This window comes from Triticum urartu, chromosome 3A (genome assembly GCF_056163025.1).
Source record: "Triticum urartu cultivar PI428250 chromosome 3A, HENAU_Tu73, whole genome shotgun sequence".
NCBI classification, from domain to species: Eukaryota; Viridiplantae; Streptophyta; class Magnoliopsida; order Poales; family Poaceae; genus Triticum; species Triticum urartu.
This window is the reverse complement of record NC_141875.1, coordinates 40,284,377-40,299,786: the sequence shown is the minus strand read 5'-3', so window position 1 is coordinate 40,299,786 and position 15,410 is coordinate 40,284,377.

Genomic DNA, 15,410 nt, shown 5'->3' with positions numbered 1-15,410 from the left:
GCTTTCGCCCGTGTGAAGGTGCAATAGGCCAAGCTAGACACCATGAAGCTGATCAAGGAAGGGCCGCTGGAGGGCAAGGAGCATCGCCACCCCGAGATGTACTATGAGGGTGTCCTGAAGGGTGCCCGTCTCGTAGTGGACGCATGTGCAAAAGATGTAATATTTGAATGAACTTGCTCGTGTAATCCTTTATTATGAATTTAGAATCGCTATGCACCGCTTGTTTGAATTTAGAATATTACCTTCTGTTCGGCTGTTTATCAAATCTGAGAGATGGCTAGTCGTCGGCTTCTGCCCCCATGCCACGAGTGCTGGGGTGTTCGGGATAAACCTGAGCACTCTTGTTCCCATTTTTGGGTCCTTCGAGGGAGGTGCTCAGCACAACGAACAAGGCAATCGGACTATAATGCGTTATCACTCTCACTTAGCCATAGAATTCTATAATTTTAAATTTCGGTGAAGCCCCTAGTATTTGGAAGGCCGAATTCGGGGCGCGATACACGCCTTAAGCCGGACAGGGCCGACTCCTCGCTCTAAGCAGCATAAGTCTTTAAGGACTCGAAAACCTCTCAAACAGCGACCAGTCTCTTGCCTTATCATGACATTCAGTTTTAGCTTTCTCTATTGAGGTGCTTAGCCCAGCCGAACCGGGGCACAATCGCAGTAGTTCTCCCAGTGCTACCTTAGCTGATATAGCAGAACGTAAGGTACCAAAACATGGGAGCCGGGAAAACCCAACTATTGACCCAAGACATGATTCGGAGCTGATGCATATAATGCTATAAGTTCAGGGTGCCGCACTTGTGAAAGTGTTCGGACTTCTCACACCATATTGTGGGGTACTTAAGCCCCTGGTGTGTTGGCCGTACCAGAGTGTACGGGTGCTGGATGTCACGAATGAACATATATATAAAAAAGTAGAATGCAATAAAAGCCTTAATGCAATGCATTGTTTATTGAAAAACGTGTGTTAGAGCAGAATGATACAGGTAGTGCGATAAGCAAAAAGTAGGACTATGTCCCCTCCAAGGGCAAGCTGAGGAATAATATTAAAGCAAGTATTTCACTCGTTATCGTAATCCACCTGGGAGTTCCGTGGTGTGATGTAGCTTTCTGCCTCCTTGGTTGCTGCATCATGTGTTCAGCAATCATGCTGCCGGACAGGGTTTCCAGATATTAATGTCGTGAAATAGAGAAAAATAACAAAGCGGGAAGCCCCTAGTGCGGTTTAAGCCGCGTCATGGGGCGTGCCGTAGTCGTGCCCCCTCCCTACCTGTGCCCATGGTATTTTTAATGCGTAAGTGTACGCGCGGCACGAGTTTCGCCGTTTGGCTTGGGCCGGGGTGGGGGCCGCATTGCTATTCGAGCTCGGAACATGCCGGGCGGTCCTGCTGCTAATTACTCCGGGCGCGCTTGAAGGTGTTCGGGTCCTTAGACGCCGAACTAGTGGATTGCCTTGAGAGCCTGCTTTGCGCTTCCGCTGCGAGGGCTGCAGTGTGCTCCTCCGTTTGGAGAGAGCGCTATGTGTTTCCGTTAACTGTAATGACCCCCTAAGGTCCTAGCATCTTGAGCTTGAGGTATGCATAATGCGGTAACGCATTGAATCTCGCAAATGCGGTTCGCTCGAGCAGTGCATGATAACCACTGCGGAACGGGACTATATCGAAGATTAACTCTTCACTTCGAAAGTTATCCGGGGATCCGAAGACCACTTCCAGTGTGACTGAGCCTGTGCAATGGGCCTCTACACCTGGTATGACGCCTTTAAAGGTTGTTTTTGTGGGTTTGATTCTTGAGGGGTCTATACCCATTTTGCGCACCATGTCCTGGTAAAGCAGGTTCAGGCTACTGCCGCCATCCATGAGGACTCGAGTGAGGTGAAATCCGTCAATAATTGGGTCTAAGACCAGTGCGGCGAATCCGCCATGACGGATACTAGTGGGGTGGTCCCTGCGATCAAAGGTGATCGGACAGAAGGACCATGGATTGAACTTTGGGGCGAATGGCTCCAACACATATACGTCCCTGAGCGCACGCTTCCGCTCCCTCTTGGGGATATGGGTTGCGTATATCATGTTCACCGTCCGCACTTGTGGGGGGAACCTCTTCTATCCTCCGGTATTCGGCTGCCGGGGCTCCTCCTCGTCATCGCTATGTGGCCCCTTATCTTTGTTTTCGGCAATTAACTTGCCGGCCTGCTTGAACACCCAACAATCCCTATTGGTGTGGTTGGCTGGCTTGTCAGGGGTGCCGTGTATTTGACAAGAGCGATCGAGTATACGGACCAAACTGGATGGGCCCGGAGTGCTTCTTCTGAATGGCTTTTTCCGCTGACCGGGTTTAGAGCCTTTGAATCCGGCATTGACTGTCGTGTCCTCGGTATTGTCGCTGTTAATTTGGCGCTTATGTTTGTTGCGACGTGACCTGCTACTGCCATCCTTGGTATCCGAAGTACCATGGTTCTTTGATATGTTGTTACTGCGAGCCAGCCAGCTGTCTTCTCCCGCACAAAAGCGGGTCATGAGTGTCGTGAGGGCTGCCATAGATTTTGGCTTTTCCTAACCAAGGTGCCGGGCTAGCCACTTGTCGCGGATATTGTGCTTGAAAGCTGCTAGAGCCTCTGCATCCGGACAGTCGACGATTTGATTTTTCTTTGTTAGGAACCGTGTCCAGAATTGCCTGGCCGATTCCTCTGGCTGCTAAATTATGTGGCTCAAGTCATCGGCATCTGGTGGTCGCACATAAGTGCCCTGAAAGTTGTCAAGGAATGCGGCTTCCAGATCCTCCCAACAGCCAATGGACTCTGCTGGCAAGCTATTGAGCCAATGTCGAGCTGGTCCTTTGAGTTTGAGTGGGAGGTATTTAATGGCGTGTAGATCATCACCGCGTGCCATGTGGATATTCAGGAGGAAATCCTCGATCCATATCGCAGGATCTGTTGTGCAGTCATATGATTCTATGTTTATGGGTTTGAAACCCTCTGGGATTTGATGATCCATTACTTCATCTGTGAAGCATAAGGGGTGTGCAGCACCTTTGTACCGGGCTATATCGCGACACAGCTCCAATGAGTCTTGCTCGCTGTGTTCGGCCCGGCCGGACTTACTTTTACTGTATCCGGCGTGACATTTATCGTCTCGCATGGTGGCGCGCCCTCGTGATCCGTAGACCGATCTTGCATGTTTTGCTTTGTCCTCCAGTACGTCCCACGGGTCTGGCGTATTTCCCCATGCCTTTTTATTTGAATGGCGTCGAGGTGGAGGCTGAGCTTTTGGCTGGAATGCCTCTCTATCGCGGCCACGAGGTGGCTGATCAGCCGCGTCATACGTTTCTTCCTCCAGTCGGGGTAGCAACCTGCATTTTGGGTAGCTCTTGGAGGGGCGTTCAAGTTTATATTCCTCGGCCGTGAGGACTTCAGTCCATCTGATCAAGATCTGCTAGCTGATCAAGATCTGCTAGCTGACAAATGGATTGAAGTCCTCGCGGCCGAGGAATATAAACTCGAGAGCCCCTCCAAGAGTTACCCAAGGCACAGGTTACTACCCCGACTGGAGGAATAAGCGTATGATACGGCTGATCAGCCACCTCGTGGCCGCGATAGAGAGGCATTCCAGCCAAAAGCTCAGCCTCCACCCCAACGCCATTCAAAGGCATGGGGAGACACGCCAGACCCGTGAGACATATTGGAGGACAAGGCAAAGCATTCAAGATCGATCTATGGATCACGAGGGCACACCACTCTGCGAGACGACAAACGTCACGCCGGATACAGTAAAAGCAAATCCGGCCAGGACGAACACAGCGGGCAAGACCCATTCGAGCTGCATCGTGATATAGCCCAATACAGAGGCGCCGCACACCCCTTATGCTTCACAGACGAAGTAATGGAACATCAATTCCCAGAAGGTTTCAAACCCGTAAATATTGAATCATACGACAGCACAACAGCTCCCGCAGTATGGATTGAGGACTTCCTCCTCCACATCCACATGGCCCGCGGCGATGACTTACACGCCATCAAATACCTCCCACTAAAGCTGAAAGGACCAGCGCGGCATTGGCTTAACAGCTTGCCAGCGGACTCCATTAGCTGTTGGGAAGATCTGGAAGCCGCATTCCTCGACAACTTTCAGGGCACTTATGTGCGACCAGCAGCCGCCGATGATTTGAGCCACATAATTCAGTAGCCAGACGAGTTGGCCAGGCAATTCTGGACTCGGTTCCTTACAAAGAAAAATCAAATCGTCGAATGTCCGGATGCGGAGGCCTTAGCGGCTTTCAAGCACAATATCTGAGACAAGTGGATAGCCCGGCACCTTGGCCAGGAAAAGCCAAAATCTATGGCAACTCTCACGACGCTCATGACCCGCTTTTGTGCGGGAGAAGACAGCTGGCTGGCTCGCAGTAATAACATATCAAAGAACCATGGTACCTCAGATACCAAGGACGGCAATAGCAGGTCACGTCGCAACAAGCATAAGCGCCGCATTAACAGCGAAAATACTGAGGATACGACAGTCAATGTCAGATTCAGAGGCTCTAAACCCGGTCAGCGGAAAAAGCCATTCAAACAAAGTACGCCGGGTCCGTCCAGCTTGGACAGTATACTCGATCGCTCGTGTCAAATGCACAGCACCCCAGACAAGCCAACCAATCACACCAACAGGGATTGTTGGGTGTTCAAGCAGGCCGGCAAGTTAATTGCCGAAAACAAGGACAAGGGGCCGCATAGCGATGACGAGGAGGAGCCCCGGCAGCCGCACACTGGAGGACAGAAGAGGTTTCCCCCGCAAGTGCGGACGGTGAACATGATATACGCAACCCACATCCCCAAAAGGGAGCGCAAGCATGCGCTCAGGGACGTATATGCATTGGAGCCAGTCGCCCCAAAGTTCAACCCTTGGTCCTCCTGTCCGATCACCTTCGATGGCACGGACCACCCCACTAGTATCTGTCATGGCGGATTCGCCGCACTGGTCCTAGACCCAATCATCGACGGATTTCACCTCACTTGAGTCCTTCTGAACGGCGGCAGCAACCTGAACCTGCTTTATCAGGACACAGCGCGCAAAATGGGTATAGACCCCTCAAGGATCAAACCCACAAAAACGACCTTTAAGGGCGTCATTCCAGGTGTAGAGGCCCATTGCACATGCTCAATTACACTGGAAGTGGTCTTCGGATCCCTGGATAATTTCCGAAGCGAAGAGTTAATCTTCGATATAGTCCCGTTCCGCAGTGGTTATCACGCGCTGCTCGGGCAAACCACATTCACTAGATTCAATGCGGTACCGCATTATGCATACCTCAAGCTCAAGATGCCAGGACCTCGCGGAGTTATTACAGTCAATGGAAACACAGAGCGCTCTCTCCGAACAGAGGAGCACACCGCGGCCCTCGGAGCAGAAGCGCAAAGCAGCCTCTCAAGGCAATCAACCAGTTCGGCGCTTCAAAGCCCGGACACCTTCAAGCGCGCTCGGGGAAATCGGCAAATAGAACGCATGGCGCGATCTGAGCTCGCGAAGCAATACGGCGGCCACCCCAATCCTAGCCCAACGGCGATATTCGTGCCGCGCGTACATAATTACGCATTAAAAATACCATGGGCACAGGTGGGGAGGGGGGCACAACTGCAGCACGCCCCAAGACGCGGCTTAAACTGCACTAAGGGCTTCCCGTTTGGTTATTTTTCTTTTTTCTTTTAGGACCTTAATCTCTGGAAACACTGTCCGGCAACACTATTGCCGAACACATGATGCAGCAACCAAGGAGGCAGACAGCTACGTCATACCACGGAATTCCCAGGTTGATTACAGTAACGAGCGAAATATTCGATTTCATATCATTCCTCAGCTTGCCCTTGGAAGGGACATAGTCCTACTCTTTGCTTATCGCACTATCTGTATCACTCTGCTTTAACGCAATTTTTTAATAAACAATGCATGACATTACGATTATTATTGCATTCTTGTTATATATATATATATATATACATCTGGGCTATTCTGTTACTAGTAATAGAATATTATTCTGTTACCCTTTTTGAACTGACGGTTTCAGGTGGTTGAACTGATGTTTTCGAAAGCGCTTGAACGGATGCTTTCAGTTGTGTTTAACACAACGTCTTCTTTTAGTTCAAAAACTTTTTGTAATTTTTTTGTCGGAATGTGGCGTGTAATATATCGTTCGAAAGCTCTTGACAACCATATTTCAAGTATATTGAACGTTTTTGCAAAATCATTCTGGTTTAAGAGCAGTTTTGAAAAAACCACTTTTTTCAAAACCAAAAACGTGAATCATATTTTGGACTCAATTTTCAAACGGTTTGTCGGAATTGAGCAAACAAGATGGCGTTGGAAAGCTGGTGAAAATCCGCATCTTCCATATATGTATTGTTTTTAATAATTCTATATGATTTAAAAGTAATTTGAAAAACCGTGAAATTCTGGGCGAAATGTATTTTCATGATTTTTTGCAAACGGTTTGTCGGATTGACGAAAATGATACGGCGTTGGAAAGCTATGTAAAATGCGCAACTTTTTCATATATAAATGTTTTTCTAAATCCTTATGGTCTGAAAACGAATTCGAATACGGTCAAATTTAATTTTGAACGCGATTTTTTTAAAAAAGTTTGTCGAAATATGGCAAATAATATACCGTTGGATAGCTATCGAAAATGCGAAACTTGGTCATGTTGAACGTTTTCTCTACTTCACAACCGTTTAAGATTAATTTTGAATACGGCATGACGGATCCTGTTGTTTTCTCGTCTGAAAAACAGAGTACTCATACTGATATATGTGTGTGTTTGTAATGAGCTATTTTTGTAGAGTAATTTTGAATTGTTCTAGAAAAAGAGTAGTTGTACTAATGTTTGCATGAGTTTGTACTATGCGTGTTTTCACTAACTAGACTTTGCTCTGTTTTGCTCGTAAGTTTTTAATGGTTTATTGTATCGTCGTCCCTATACTTGCATGGTTTATATCATCAAACTGAATGATATTTTTTTCAAAAAGAAAAATGTTTTTTTATTCATTTTTGAACTAAACTTTTTTTACAACGATGTTCTGGACTTCTCTTATTTTACGACTTGTACTTTTCTCATTTGAATTGCATGGGGTTTCTTTTTGCTTGAACTTTTACAAGTTGAATTTTTGTCATTTCTTTTATTCCGAGCGGACCACCATTTTTAACTTGTACTGATCAATATTTTTAATTCAACCATTTTTCCTTTGTAGAACGGACGAATATATGTTCAAGAAAAAGAGTACTTGAACAGATGTATATATATTTTTGTACTGAGCGTGTTTTCACATACTGAGCGTGGTTTGTGACGATATTCTAGACTTCTCTCATTTTGAACTCGGCTCCTTGAGGGATCGGCCACAAAACAAGAAGTTGTACTGTTGAGCACAGCTCCTTGAGCGACCGGCCACAAAACAAGAAGTTAAGTTGTACTGTTGAGCAGGAGGTCCTCGACCTCGACCCCGACCGCGTAAGTACTTAGTATGACGATGTGTTTGTACTTCCCAAAAACATACACAGAAGCACAAAGTAAACATTTAAGTACATTGACGCTCACAGGAATAATCACACGCACAAAAACTTTTTCTTTTGATTTGTTAACGAACTGATGATATAAATACATAGTGAACTGCTACACTTAGTGTATGTATTCTTGTACAAGTCATATACTGAAGCAGGGATCTAGCTCCCCTAATTTGTAGAAACGAAGTGAGGGGCTTAATTTAACTCCTCTGTCCACAATCTAGTAGCATCGAACGTCCCTGCTTCCCTGTAGTATTCTACTAGGTAGTTGTATCCACTACTCTCCATTTTATACTAGCTGTTGTGGATGTACTACCTGAATGAAAACTTCAGTTTAAAAGAGGACGAAGCTGCCACCTGAAATAAAGCTTCAAAGAAAAAGAATGAGGCACAGAGACTTATGCTACTGATACTTGAGAGAAAAAAGAGAGCAGAGCTTTTACTATTTTTTTTGGCACCAAACGAAGCCGGTATTGTTTAAACAAATATGCATGCTACTCACAGTATGGAAGGCTCAAACACGATTAAACAACTCTGATGAGAGATGAAACAACTAGTACTTCACCGGACTGAATATGATCTGAAATTTTGACACTAAAAACAAAGTCTCCAGCATTTCTAAAAAAGTCGGTGCAATGAAGACACAAGCGGCATTTTCTGAATGAAGAAACCTAAGAAATGAAATACTACAAGAGCTCCAACATCAGTATTTTTAGAACTCATGGTGCCAATATATATCTTCGGCCAAATATGTCTTCAATAGTTTGAATTCTTGATTGTTGACAAAGTTAATTAGCATACAACTTTAGTGCTAGAAATGTTTCAAAACACAGAAGAGGAGTGCGGTCAGTCGGTCCCTGTAACTTCTGAAGATTCTATTTTCTGCAATTTTACAGATCATTTCAAGGCGCTCAAACCCACTGGATAACTAGAACTAAATCAAGTCATTTTAGCCTGAATTGCAACACTTTGTTGAGTCGAATAAAACAGGTGTCACATGTGCATGAACAGTTCAACCATACAAGTTTCATCAGTGCAAAGCTCACATAAATGCAAGTGAGATGTTCGAAGAATTGAACTGAACTGAAATTATATATCCAAAATGAAACTATTAAAAGAATTGAACTGAAATAATTCCAGTAATTGAACTGAACTTAAGAATTTAGTAATTGATATTAATTGAACTGCTAGCCTTTTTTGTGCGCACTGAAGAACTGCTACAGGAAATATACCAGTGAGAACCGGAGATGTGTGGCGGCGCCGGCATAGCACGGCGTCCTCGCCGGAGAAGAAGCATGACAGCACCCGCCACCCAGCGTCCGCCGCCAACGGCCAGCAGGGCTACCGCGGCAAGGAGGGCGGCCCAGAGCGCTACCTTGCAGAAGGAGGGGTTGGGCGGCGGCGGTGCTTCCATGGGACCTCAGGGGGAAGGCGGTCGGATCTCGGAGGGAGGCATCCGAAGCGCGGGGAGGGATGAGGCCGGAGCGCGAGGTAGGGAGATGGCCGGAGCGCGGGGGAGGGAGGTGGCCGGAGCCCAGGGGAGGGAGACGGCCGGAGCGCGGGGGAGGGAGCTGGCCGGAGCGCAGGGGAGGGAGGCGGCCGGAGCGCGGGGGAGGGGGAGGCCGGGTCGCGGGGAAGGGAGGAGGCCGGGGCACGGGGGATGGAGGAGGCCGACGCGCGAGGGAGGGCGGCGGCTGGCGTGGGAGCGAGGAGGCGGCAGGGTTCGTCGGAGGGAGGCGCGGATTAGGCTGGGTTGGATGTGCGCTCTTTTACCTATTCGGCTCCTATATAGGCCCAGGGTAACATAATATTATTCTGTTACTAGTAACAAAATAACTCTGTCCTATGTGTGTGTATATGTATGTGTGTGTGTTCATCAATAACGCCTTGCAACCGTACACTATGGTACGGCCAATACACCAGGGGCTTACGTACCCTACAATGCGGTGTGAAAAGTTCGAACAATTTCACAAGTGCGGCACCCCGAACTTATAGCATTACATGCATCAGCTTCGAATCATGTCTTTAGTTAAATGTTGGGTTTGCCCGGTTCCTGTGTTTTGGTACCTTACGTTCCGCTCTATCGGCTAAGGTAGCGCTAGGAGAACTACTGCGATTGTGCCCCGGTTCTGCTGGGTTTAGCACCTCAGTAGAGAAAGCTAAAACGACTGTCATGATAAGGCGAGAGACTAGTCGCTGTTTGGCGAGGTTTTTCGAGTCCCTAAAGACTTATGCCGCTTAGGGCGAGGGGTCGGCCCTGTCCGGCTTACAGGCGTGTATCGCGCCCCGAATTCAGCCTTCCGAATACCAGGGGCTTCGCCGAAATTTAAAATTATAGAATTCTATGGCTAAGTGGGAGTGATAAAGCATTATTAGTCCGGTTGCCTTGTTCGTTGTGCTGAGCACCTCCCTCGAAGGACCCAAATATGGGAACAAGAGTGCTCAGGTTTATCCTGAACACCCCAGCAGTCGTGGCATGGGGGCAGAAGCCGAGGGCTAGCCATCTCTCAGATTGGATAAACAGCCAAACAGAAGGTAATATTTTAAATTCAAGCAAGCATTCCATAGCGCATATGAAACAAGTTTTCATAAATACAGGATAAAACGAACAAGTTTACTTAAATATTACATCTTTTGAACACTCATTCGTGATGAGAAGGGCACCCGGCAGAACACCCTCGTAGTACATCTCGGGGTGGCGGTGCTCCTTGCCCTCCGGCGGCCCCTCCTTGATCAGCTTCACGGTTTCTAGCTTGACCCACTGCAATTTCACACAGGCGAAAGCCCAGCGTGCACCTTCAATGCAGACAGATCGCTTGACGACCTCCAGCCACGGACAGGCATCCACAAGCCGCTGCACCAGGCCAAAGAAGCTTTTCGGAAGGGTGTTGCGAGGCCAAAGCCGGATAATAAAGCTCTTCGTGGCCCGATCGGCCGCCTTATGTGGCTCGACCATCTGCTTCAGCTGGTCGCTCATTGGCACCGGGTGTTCAGCCTCAGCATACTGAGACCAGAACAGCTTCTCCGTCGAGCTTCCGTCCTCGGCCTGGTAAAATTGTGCGGCATCGGACACACTGTGGGGCAAATCTGCGAATGCTCCTGAAGAGCTCCGGATCCCGGTAAGTAATCGGTAATTTACTTTTACATGCTTGCTTTGCATATAGAAAGCCTTACCCGTCGCTATCTTCTTCATCGCGTCGACCTCTTGGAGGGCCTTTTGGGCTTCGGCCTTGGCACTTTTTACACTCTCGAGGGCCGCGGCAAGCTCAGACTCCCGCGTCTTGGAGTCAAGCTCCAACGCCTCGTGCTTCGCCACAAGAGCCTGGAGCTCTTGCTGCACCTCGCCCACCCGAGCCTCATGCTTCTCTCGCTCAGTGCACGCTTGGCTGCTGTATCTTCGGCCTTGGTTAGCGCTTGCTTCAGGGTCGCCACCTCAGTCGTGGCCCATGGCAAACATACGATGATCCTGTCATTTTGCAATCATGTCCTCTTTTATATATACACATAAGACAGGGTATTACTTACCCTTGTTCTCCTCGAGCTGCCTCTTGGCAAGGCCGAGCTCTTTCCTGGACCCCTCGAGGTCCTGCTTCAGTACGTCGACCTCCGCAGTCAGTGCGGCGGACGCCAGTAGCGAAGCCTGCATACGCATATTGACATACTTATATTAGACTCCTACGATACTATTTGATCCTCTGTTTAGTACCGACCCTTTAGTCCCGGTTCAGGAACCGGGACTAAAGGCCCTCCACGTGGCCGGTCCACCTTTAGTACCGGTTGGTAACACCAACCGGTACTAAAGGAAATTTTCTGATTTTTTTTGAAATTTTTTTGAAATTGTTTTTTGAATTTTTTTTTATTTTCAAATTTCTGAATTATTTTAACCTCTAATCTCTAATCACCCCTCATCACTGCTCAATTTAATCTCTAATCACCCCTCATCATTCCAAATCATCTAACTTCCCGGACGGTCACCCATCCTCCCACTTCCCCAGCCTGACCACGCTTAACTTCCGGGTTCTATTCTCCCTCGTTTCCAAGTCTGCACTCGTTGTTTTCCTGACAATAGTAAGATGTCAATCCTATTAACCCTCAGGAGTTTAGCTTGAGCATGAAGTCACACATTTCACTATTTGAGTTTGAAAGTATTATTCTAAAAAACAATAATTTTTTAATAACACTAATATTTCTTGAATAAGTAGTTTGACCATTGTTTGACCACAGTTTGATCATAGTTTGACCAGATTTGACCAAAATTCAAAAAAACTGAAATAATTATTTAATAACACTAATATTCTTGAATAATTATTTAGTAACACTAATACTTCTTGAATAAGTAGTTTGACCATAGTTTGACCAGATTTAATGAAAATTCAAAAAAACTGATATTTGAGCATAACATTTTTCCTTTTGGAATTTGAGGATTCTACACGATGTAACTTTTCGAGTAGATGATTTTTCATATAAAAAACTTTTTAATCCGAGTTCGTATGCAAAAGTTATGCCCATTTTACAAATTCGAGAGAGATTTTGTAAATGAAGTTGAAATTCATATTTGTAAATTTTCCCAACAACTATACCACATATCACATGGGAAACTTATTTTTTTTTGACATTTCCATCATTTTCTTTTGTTTTTTCTAAAACTAAAAAGGCGGTCCACAGGGGGGGGAGAGTTTGGAAATGGGACCTTTAGTACCGGTTCGTGCCATGAACCGGTACTAATGCCTCAAAGCCCATTAGTCCCGGTTGGTGGCACCAACCGGGACTAAAGGTCTAACCTTTAGTACCGGTTGGTGCCACCAACCGAGACTAATGGGCATCACACCCTTTAGTCCCGGTTCGTGGCACGAACAGGGACTAAAGGGCCCAGGTGAACCGGGACTAATGCCTTAGGCGCACGAACGGGGATAAATGCGCCCATTGGTCCCGGTTCTGGACTGAACCGGAACTAATGGGCTTACCCGGCCTGGACCAAAGCCCCCTTTTCTACTAGTGTTTTAAAACACTTACCTCGAAGCCTGTTAGAAGGCTGGCACAGGCTTCAGTCAATCCGCTCTTGGCGGACTGAACCTTCTGGATCACCGCACTCATGATACTGTGGTGCTCCTCGTCGATGGAAGCGCTGCGAAGCCCTTCCAGCAGATTGTCCGGTGCCTCTGGATGGATAGAGGTCACCGACATAGGCGTCTTGCCCCTCTTAGAAGGAGGCCGCCTGCCCGAGCCCGGAACCGCTGGAGGGTCCGGCATGGTGTTCGGCTGAGGGCCGAACTCGGAGCTCTCGGGGGCCCCGTCCCCGTGGCTCCCGGAGTCCGGAAGGTCGCCTTGAGGCGCCTCCAGGACTGTCTCCCCTCGATCCGGTGCCTCTTGAGAAAACACCTCGGCGTCGTCGGTAGCATGAGGGGAGGTGGCGGTCGGGACTGGATCGCTAACCATGTCCGACAAGCCCAAGGAGCCGTCCGATGATACATCCATACTGGCTTGTGGCGGCCTGCATAATTGTGTTCGGCGTTAGGGAAAGTAGTGCGACAAAGGAATCCTAGGAGTTACTCAGGTATCCAAATACTTACAATCTCCCCGGGGGCTTGACCATGTGCAACCACTCACCTTCGCCTTCATCGGCGGTGGTGGAACTGTCCGGAAGGAGAGTCCTCCCCTTCTTGGACCCTCCAGCCTCCCCAGTTGGGGCGGCCTTACTTTTTTTTGTCTCCCCCAGTCGGTGGGGGAGCATCTTCTTCTTCTTCTTCTTCCTCGTCTTCGGGGGAAGAGTGCGCCGCAGAGTCATTGGATGGTGAGTCCGACGACGCCTGGCGTCGGGAACTCTTTCGGGTTCCCTTGGCCTTCTTGGTCTTCTCCGGCACCTTATAAGGGGCTGGAGTCAGCATCTTCACCAGAAGAGCGTTTGCGGGGCCTTCGGGCAAAGGAGCCGGACAGTCGATCTGTCCGGCCATCTTCTGCCAGTCCTGTCAAAGGTACGGGAGTTTAGATCCCGCATAGAGTCAATCTATATAAAAAAATAAGTATCCAGTGAAAGGTAAAGCAGCTTACCGCACTGGCTTGGCACTTCGCGCTGAATCCGCGATCCTCAGTAATAGGGGGAGGGACCTCGGCACTTTTGAACAGCACCCTCCAGGCGTATTCATGAGTCGTGTCTAAGAGCCTGTTCAGAGTTCGGTGCTGCGCCGGATTGAACTTGCAGAAGTCGAACTCCCATTGTTGGCACGGGAGTATCCGGCGGATGAGCATAACTTGGACTATGTTGACAAGTTTGAGCTTCTTGTCCGCCATTTTTTGAATACATGTTTGGAGTCCGGTCAGCTCTTTCAAACTACCCCAGGACAGACCCTTCTCTTTCCAGGAGGTGAGCCGCGTGGGGATGCCAGATCGGAACTCGGGGGCCGCCGCCCATGCAGGGTCGCGCGGCTCGGTGATATAGAACGACCCCAATTACCACCACTTTATGGTTTCCACAAAGGAGCCCTCGAGCCATGTTATGTTGGGCATCTTGCCCACCATGGCGCCTCCGCACTCCACCTGGCGGCCGCCCACCACCTTCGGCTTGACATTGAAGGTCTTCAGCCATAAGCCGAAGTGGGGCTTGATGCGGAGGAAGGCCTCGCACACGACGATAAACGCTGAGATGTTGAGGATGAAGTTCGGGGCCAGATCGTCGAAATCCAAGCCATAATAAAACATGAGCCCCCGAACGAAGGGATGGAGAGGGAATCCTAGTCCACGGAGGAAATGGGTGAGGAATACTACCCTCTCATGGGGCCTGGGCGTGGGGATGAGCTGCCCCTCATCTAGGAGCCGGTGCGCGATGTCGTCGGGCAGGTATCCGGCTCCCCTCAGTTTCTTGATGTCTCCCTCCATGACGGAGGAGACCATCCACTTGCCTCCTGCTCCCGACATGGTTGGAGAAGGTCGAGGTGGGAAGTGCGGACTTGGGCGCTAGAGCTCGAGTGTGCGAAAACGGATGGGTAAGGGAGGAAGAAGGCGTGTATAGAAAGGTGAATCCTTATCCCTTTATATGGGCGGATGAAACTAAGCGTCCCCACTTTCCTGGTAAAACTCGCTTATCCCCCAAGCACCACAATTGACAGCACGATTGGGTTACCCACGCCCGTATTGATGAGAATCCCGTAATAAGGGGACACGATCTGTACTTTGACAATACGTGTCGAAAAACTGCCTCGCGTTATGTGCGGGGCTGGTTAAAAGAAACGGTTCGAATAATCACCGGGCCATGATGTAACGTCATGCTGCCAAAACAAGCTAGCAAATTGGATCTGCGAAAATATTATTCTCTGTACGGTGGAATGTGGAACTTATTTTGCAGGGTCGGACACTATCCTCGTATTCAAATTCTTCTGTGATGTATTCGGAGAAGGAACCCGCCTTGCAATGCCCAAGACAATACTGCGCGCCGGGCTCATCGTCATTGAAGCCTGGTTCAGGGGCTACTGAGGGAGTCCTGGATTAGGGGATCTCTGAACAGCCGGACTATCTCCATTGGCCGGACTGTTAGACTGTGAAGATACAAGATTGAAGACTTTGTCTCGTGTCCGGGTGGGACTCTACTTGGCGTGGAAGGCAAGCTAGGCAATACGGATATGGATATCTCCTCCTTTGCAACCGACCTTGTGTAACCCTAACCCTCTCCGGTGTCTATATAAACCGAAGGGTTTTAGTCCATAGGACAACAATCATAACATACAATCATACCATAGGCTAGCTTCAAGGGTTTAGCCTCTCTGATCTCGCGGTAGATCAACTCTTGTACTACCGATATCATCAATATTAATCAAGCAGGACGTAGGGTTTTACCTCCATCAAGAGGGCCCGAACCTGAGTAAAACA